The sequence below is a fragment of the Sminthopsis crassicaudata genome, chromosome 1 (genome assembly GCF_048593235.1).
Source record: "Sminthopsis crassicaudata isolate SCR6 chromosome 1, ASM4859323v1, whole genome shotgun sequence".
Taxonomy (NCBI): Eukaryota; Metazoa; Chordata; class Mammalia; order Dasyuromorphia; family Dasyuridae; genus Sminthopsis; species Sminthopsis crassicaudata.
Genome location: NC_133617.1, coordinates 30,032,583 through 30,040,370, shown reverse-complemented (window position 1 = coordinate 30,040,370; position 7,788 = coordinate 30,032,583).

Genomic DNA, 7,788 nt, shown 5'->3' with positions numbered 1-7,788 from the left:
ATACTCAGTCTTTGAAGGAAAGAATGGGAGTGAATTTAAGTGTTTATTTAAATACAAACAGGCAAAGAAACTCCTAACTCCGGAGCAAAAGGGCCCTCGAAAAAGCTTTTCAGTCCTCAAGAGGTTCACTGTGGGGTGGGGGGTGTCCATGAGTAGCTCCCCTGTTGCTACTGGGCCTGGTCAGGTGCTCAGCTGCTGGGCCCTTCCTAAGGTGGGTTTCTTGGTGCAACCCACCGGGTTCCCTCGGCTCAGCCCTCATTAGCCAGTTCAATTCTTCACCATCCCTCCAGCCCATTACTCAGTTGGGCATCAGCCAAACATGACAGAATTCTTAAAGTATTAGCTGCCGCAAGGGTACGTCCCCCTCGCCTTCCAGTTGGCAGTAATCTTTTTTCTCTCTGACTCCATTTGTTCCAAGTAGGAAGCCGGAGAGCTGGTCTCTCAGGTTCAACAATTCTTCCTGGTTCTGAACAAATTTCTTCTTTTACTTGTCATGATCAAACCCTCTTGAGGGTCTCTGGCAGACTTGTAGCTGGGGACAAAAAAGCAAAGAATCTGCTGGCTTATTCGTATGCAGCTGAGCTGGTCGAGGCCCAGACCCTTTCCAAGGTTGGGATGCTTCCTTTCAGTCTGAAGCAGCTTCATTTTTACATTGCCATATCTTTATTTTTCTCCTTCTGACCTTTAATCTTGCTTCATGTGAATGGGGCACATCCTTATTCCACATCCTGGCAAACTTTCAAACACCACAAGACGTCAGTTTATTAGGATTGCCATCAATTCCTCAGCTTCCCTTGCACACAACAGAGACCCAAAGACATCATTTTTACCCCGTTGCTTCATTAAGATTAAACAGTTGGGACCTGTTCCTAATTCACTAGTCTTCCGATAACCGAACAATAATTGTAGGGCTCTTAAGAATCAATATCCTCTCTTCCCACGGGGGAGAAAAAATCCTTGAGGATGTCATGTCAGAAGATGAAAAGAAAATAAGTTTTTAAGAGTTCACCCAAAAGGCAACTTTCTCCCGAGCCATAAAAGGAAGATGCTGGGGAAAGAGCAGATAAAGGGGGATGGGGGGACACAATATCAATCTTTGGGGTTGGCTTATTACCGAAAGGGAGTGATTCACTCAGTTTGTTTACAACTGTTACAGGACCACAGCGGTGGTTGGGAAGAGGAACACCGGGAAAAGAGAGAAAAGCCAAAGCCTTTTTTTTTTTGCAGCAGTTACTATTGCTGACTGATTGCCTGAAAATCCAGGAGCCCAGCCAAGGAGAAAAGTGCAGGGTTGGCAGGAGCTCTGTGGTACACTGTGTCTATCTTTGTAAGGGTCCAGCCTACGGCACAGTGCCCTCCGCAGTCCGGTTGGAGAGACGGTTGGCAGTGGCCCCAAGCCGCAGCATGTTCCCACATAATTAAAGGTGAATGTCCTGGGCTGAAGCAGGGGGTGGTGGGACATGGGAATTAGGGGAAGGGGAAGGAGGGAAGGAAGATTATCTGGCTGCAGAGTCACGGGCGGCCCTCAGCTTCTCCCTGGTTAGGATTAAAGCCTGTAAAGTGCTGACTTTCTGCAGGATGGAAATAAATGCCTTTTTTTTTTTTTTTTTTAAATCTGAAAGATTACTTTTCTTGTTTTAGGGGCAAATGAGGTGTCTTGGAAGGTTCTCGCATTGGCTATTATAAGACATAGAGTTTTTAAAGCCTCTCTAGTTCCAAGTTCCTGTGGTTAGCCTGGTAGAATGGTTGTTTGGTTCTCTCACAAAAGAATATTCATGGAAAATGCTTTCCAACCCTTTGGTGCACCAAGTCACAATATGAAATACCTAAAACTTAACTATTTCCTCCAGGAACATGACTGTGGGGTGATAGCTTCATTTCCTTCTTAGAAGCACCAATTATTAGTATTATTAATTTTTTTTAAACTGGCCCGGAAAGGGAGAACCCAAGTCTCTTAATGATAAGTGGTATGGAAACGGTGCAAAATGATGTGCACATAAGGTTTCTCCAAGTTGTCCCAGGGAGGCAGCTTGGTGGGCCTGGAGTCAGGAACGGGCCTTAAGACACTAGCTGTGTGACCCTAGGTAAGTCACTTTATCCTCTGCCTTGGTTTCCTCATTTGTAAAACGAGCCTATATCTTGACCAAGAAAAGCCCAACTGGGGTCAGTTAGAGCTAGACTAAAACGAGGAACTGCAAGGTTTGTCCCTTTAGGTGGCGGGGAGAGAGGGCAATCCAAAGGTGAAAGGCTCGATGGAGGTGGAGTTTCACCCTGGCTCAGAGTTCAGTTACAGGTGGGACCTGGAGCAGAGCCTCCTTCCTCCTCATCCAATGAATCAGTAGACGGGGATGAGGTGCTGTCAGGGGCAGTCCTGACCCGGAATGCTCTTCCTCCTCCCTTCTAAAGACCTCCCTTGGTTTCTGGTAAGTCTTAACTAAAATCTCACCTTCCCCAGGAAGTCCAACCCCTCGATTTTAGGCCTTTCTCTCTGCTAATTAATTCGTGTTTATCCTGATTATAGCTTCTTTTTATATATGTTAGCATGTCATCTTCCCCATTAGAATGTGAGCTCCATAAGGGCAGGGACATTTGCTTTTTTTTTTTTTTTTTAAATAGTTTTTATTTACCAGATATATGCATGGATAATTTTACAGCATTGACAATTGCCAAACTTTTTGTTCCAATTTTTCCCCTCCTTCTCCCCCCTCCCCAGGTCTTGGCAGGTTGACCAATACATGTTAAATATCTTAAAGTATAAATTAAATGTATGTATACATGTCCAAACAGTTTGCTTCTCTTTTTTGGAGGGGTATCCCCAGAGCTTAGTATAGCGCTTGATCCTATATTAAGCTTTTTATTTTGAAAATCTATACATGGATAGTTTTTCAACATTACCTAATGTTCCAAAATTTCCCCCCTTTCCTTCACCCCCTCTCTTAGATGGCAAGTAATCCAATAAATGTTAAACACATGCAATTATTCTATACATATTTCCACAATTATTTTAGTGCAGAAGCAAAATCAGATCAAAAAGGAAAAAAAAAAAGAGGAAGAAAACAAAATGCAAACAAACAACAAAAAGAGTGAGAATGTTATGTAGTGATTCACAATCAATTCCCATGGTTCTCTCTCTGGGTGTAGATGGCTCTGTTCATCACAAGATCAAGAGAACTGGTTTGAATCATCTCATTGTTGAAGAGGGCCACATCCATCAGAATCGATCATCTTATAAAATTGTTGTTGCCATCAATTCATCTAAGTCTCTCCAGGCATCTCCAAAATCATCCTGCCGATGGTTTCTTACAGAATATTCCATAATATTCATATACCACAACTTATTCAGCCATTCTCCAATTGATGGGCATCCACTCAGTTTCCAGTTTATTGCCACTACAAAAAGGGCTGCCACAAACATTTTTGAACATGTGGGTCCCTTTCCCTCCTTTAAGATCTCTTTGGGATATAAACCCAGTAGAAATACTGCTGGGTCAAAGGGTATGCACAGTTTGATAACCTTTTGAGCATAGTTCCAGATTGCTCTCCAGAATGGTTGGATCCCTTCACAATTCCACCAACAATGTATCAGTGTCCCAGTTTTCCCACGTCCCCTTCAATGTTCGTCATTATCTTTTTCTAAGTCTTCTTAGCCAATCTGCCAGGTAGATAATGGTATCTCAGAGTAGTCTTAATTTGTATTTCTCTGATCAAGTGATTTAGAACACCTTTTCATATGACTAGAAATGGTTTTAATTTCTTCATCTGAAAATTGTTAATATCCTTTGACTATTTATCAATTGGAGAATGGCTTGAAAGTAGATGGTATTTATTGATTGATTAGAGATATGTTATTGACTGACTGGGGAAACAAAAAGAGGCAGAGTCCTCAAGGAACTTCCAATGGAAGATCACATGCAAATATATAATATGCAAAGCAAATATAGATGGGACCAAGAGAAAATAATTGAGAGGAAAAGCACTAGAACAAAGGAGTTGGGAAGACTTCCTAAGAGATGGGATTTGTTTCTTTGTTCCACTCACTGCCTGATACATTTCCAGCTCCTTCTACAAGTATTTCAGGTCTAGATTCAGCACCCATTCTCTTTGTGTATCTTCCCAGCCATGCTTGAGGATCAGACCTCCTTCCCCCAGAACTCTGGCTCTGGAAGGAATTATCCAATGAGAGGAAGAGGGCACTTCTACTTGGTGAATTCCAAGCAAAGTTTCAGGATGAAAAGTAGGTTCAAATCCTGCCACTGACATTTCCTAGTTATGAGATCATGTGTAAGTGATTTAGCCCTCTTTCAGCCTCAGTTTGCTTAGAGCTGTATAGTGGAAAGACTGGGGAAGGAAATGGTAAATCACTCCATTATCTTTGTCAAGAAAATCACAAATGGGGTCACGAAGAGTTGGACATGGCAGAAAAGACTGAGCAACAACCAAATAGGGGTAGGATGGCTGGCCTTAGGGTCAAGAAGAACTTGCCTTTGACCCATTTTGGTTTTCTGACCCTGGGCTTCATGCAACTCTCTAAGATGGAGTTATAGATTGGTTGCCAACTAGTTTCCACAATTAAAAAATCAAAAGCTACTGTGGAAAAAAAAATTCTTAAAAAAAAAATCAAAAGCTGATCAAAAAAAGAAAAAGTGGGGATAATAGTGCCTGGAGTATTTATTTCAAAAAGTTGTGAACATCAGATGAGAGTATATATAAAGCACTTTTTAAATTTGATTTTTCCCCCCAATAAATAAGCAAGGATTTCTCCCCCACCCATTAAAAACAAACACCAAACCTCTAACAAATATGTGGTCAAGCCCAGCCAAGATCCATGTTGCCCATATCCTCCAACGCCCCCCATTCTTCCTATTTTATCCATTACTGCTCAGAGGTGGGCAGCACATCTTAGCATGGGACCTCTGGAATCACTGTTATTGATCCAGAGTTCTTCAACCCTTCAAAGTTGCATGTCTTACAACCCTCAGAAGATGGAACCCCTTATTTTCCAGTTCTTGGCTACTTTTTGTACCTATGGGTCCCTTTTCTTTGGAGGACAGCCAGGGGATGGAGCATAGCATGCCTCACCTAGTTCAAATTCAGCCTGAAGCAATTGGCTAGTTCTCTGACTCTGGCAAGTCACCAACTGTTCTCAATCTGTTTCTTGTAAAATGGGAGAGTAAGGGGTGTATGGGGTATTCAGGAGGTGTGTCAGGAGCCTGTGGCATGCCCCGTGGCTACACTCTGGTAACACCATCTTGGCAGATGACTACAGGGCCCCCTACTCGTCAGTGGGTTGAAGGGGCACGTGGGTGACTGGGCACAAAGGCAGCCAAGGCAGGTGCTGGGGGTGCTCAGAGCCTGGTCAGACATGAGACCGCACGCCCATCCATTGCTTCCCAGGCCATCACCAGCATTCCTTGCTCTTGAACTTCAATGAAGATCAGGGTGAAGACTTTGGGCGGCTCTACCTCAGTTAAATCCAATTCACAGCCTGAGTCCAGCCTTCAGCCAGTAATATCGCTGATGCTCTTGGAAACAACTTCCCAGTCATCCTGAGGGCAAGAAGGTGCTTTGCAAACCTCAAAAATGCTACAAAAATATTATTATTATGTCCAGGCTAGGTCAAAGATTATGAACTTTAGTAATTTGGGGGCATGGAAGGAGTAGAGCAATAAATATTAAGTGCTTGCTATATATATTCTCAGGCACCAGCAAAGCACTTGGCAAACCTTAAAGCATTATATAAAATCAGCCATCTTTATTAGTATTCTGCCTTATGTAATTAAAGCAAGTACAGAAATCTTGCTCCCGATTCTGCCCAGCACTGATTTATAATCGGTATTAGCAAATGACACATTTTATTTTCACAGAGTATAAAAACTCTTGGAGGGAAGCCCTGGGAAGTTTCTCACATTAACCATTTTAACATTTAGGCTTGACAGGAGACTGCTTGGACTAACACATCTCACATCCATCTTCCTCCTGTTCTCAGGGACTTCTGGTAGGACCCTCGTTACCACGATTACAATAGCCTCTCAAGCCATCTTCCCAAGTTAGTTATTTGGAAAATGTTTAGCATGCTGCCTGACAATTCGTGGGTGGTTAAAGATGCTTTGGGCAGCTAAGACAGCTCAGGGGATAGAGTGCTGAGTCTAGAGGCAGAAAATCTCTTCTTCCAAAGTTCAAATCTGGCCAGAAACATTAGCTGAACCCCATTTGCCTCAGTTTCCTCCTCTGTAAAAATGAATTGGAGAAGGAAATGGTAAACCATTCCAATATCTGTATTACAAGGGGCCAAGAAAGTCAGACATGGCAAACATGACAACTGGCATATAAACAGCATCAGTTTGCCAAGCACTTTCTAGGTCACATCCCTTGGTCCTCCCCATCCATGGGTAGGTAAGTTCTTTTTTATCCCATTGTGGAAGTGAGGAATCAGGCTGGAATTAAGTGAGTTGGTCATACAGCTCGGTGCCAGAGGCAGAACTCCTCATCAGGGTTTCCTAACTCCATGTCAAGTCCTCTTCACCTCCATTCTCTAAATCAACCTTCATCCAGTTGCCATCTTTATTTTTTATCTGCCCTGGACAGGATGGCAGAGAATTTGGCCTGCACACCAGGTTAAGATGTGGGGCTTAGCTTCCCGACTTCCTGATATTAATGAAATCATTGGTGTGGTCCCCATCCCTGTCTGGTTGTGTCACTGGGGGCCTAAGGAATCTGGTTGTCAGAAGCACACTCTCCCCAGATGAGCCGGTGAGCCTCCTACCTTACTGGGCTACCTGGCTCTGGTACTGCAGACCCACAATTCCTTCTAATCTTGGTACAAACAGTCCTCTCCCCAAATACCAAAGAATGTCAACTTAAAGATGGGGAAAGAGAAGCTAGAATCCTTTCCTACTACCTTGTTCCATCCCCTCAATTAAAATTCCAACAGGTATATCTTTGGGGGAGATGGGAGGCTGGATCTAGTTCCATTCTCAAATGGTCTTATTGCATATTAAGCTTTTCAGCACACACACACACACACACACAAATGGGACAGGCAATGCCTTTCTCTGGTTTCGTTTTAATTTTTGCACCTCTGGTGCTTATCTCAGTAGTCTAATTTTTGAAGCCTGAAGAACCCTTAATCACTGTTTGTTGGTTATTTATTTATACATGGACCAATCACTTCAATTTTCTGAATCTGTTTCTTCATCTATAAAACAAGATTATAGCACATCATTTCCAATCTGCCATAGGGTCTAAATCCTATGGGTCTGTTCCAGCCACCTAATGAGGAATACTTGTAATACATCCTTCTGTAGCCTATGCAGACAGACCTATGGGGATGCCTTGAGGGCTGCCCCTCCTTGCAACTCTGTCTGAAGTCCCCGGGGATGGTCTAGATTCCAAAGAGGTGACCACAGTGGTGATGGTAGGGGGTCACCTGCTCTGGGAAACTAATCTGCATGATTCTTCTCCTCAAATTATTACTATTTATTAAGTTGCTTACAGGATATATCCCCCCCCCCTAAAATGCATGCTCCTTGAGGACAAGTACTGTTTTATGGTTCTTGTGACCTTTTAGCCCCTGGAACAGCAAGTACTTAAATTTGGATGTACTATGTGTCTTGCAGATGACCCAGGGTGCCCTGTAAGGGAAAGGCTCCTCAAAGGGCCCAGCACACTGTATGTGTCAGCAAACGAGCTCTTTAACATTAAGAGAGGAGGGTCCTGTCTCAAGACAAAATTGTTTTTTGGCTAGCATCTCTGTTGTCTCAGTGATAGACTGGATGACATTTCCTTTGC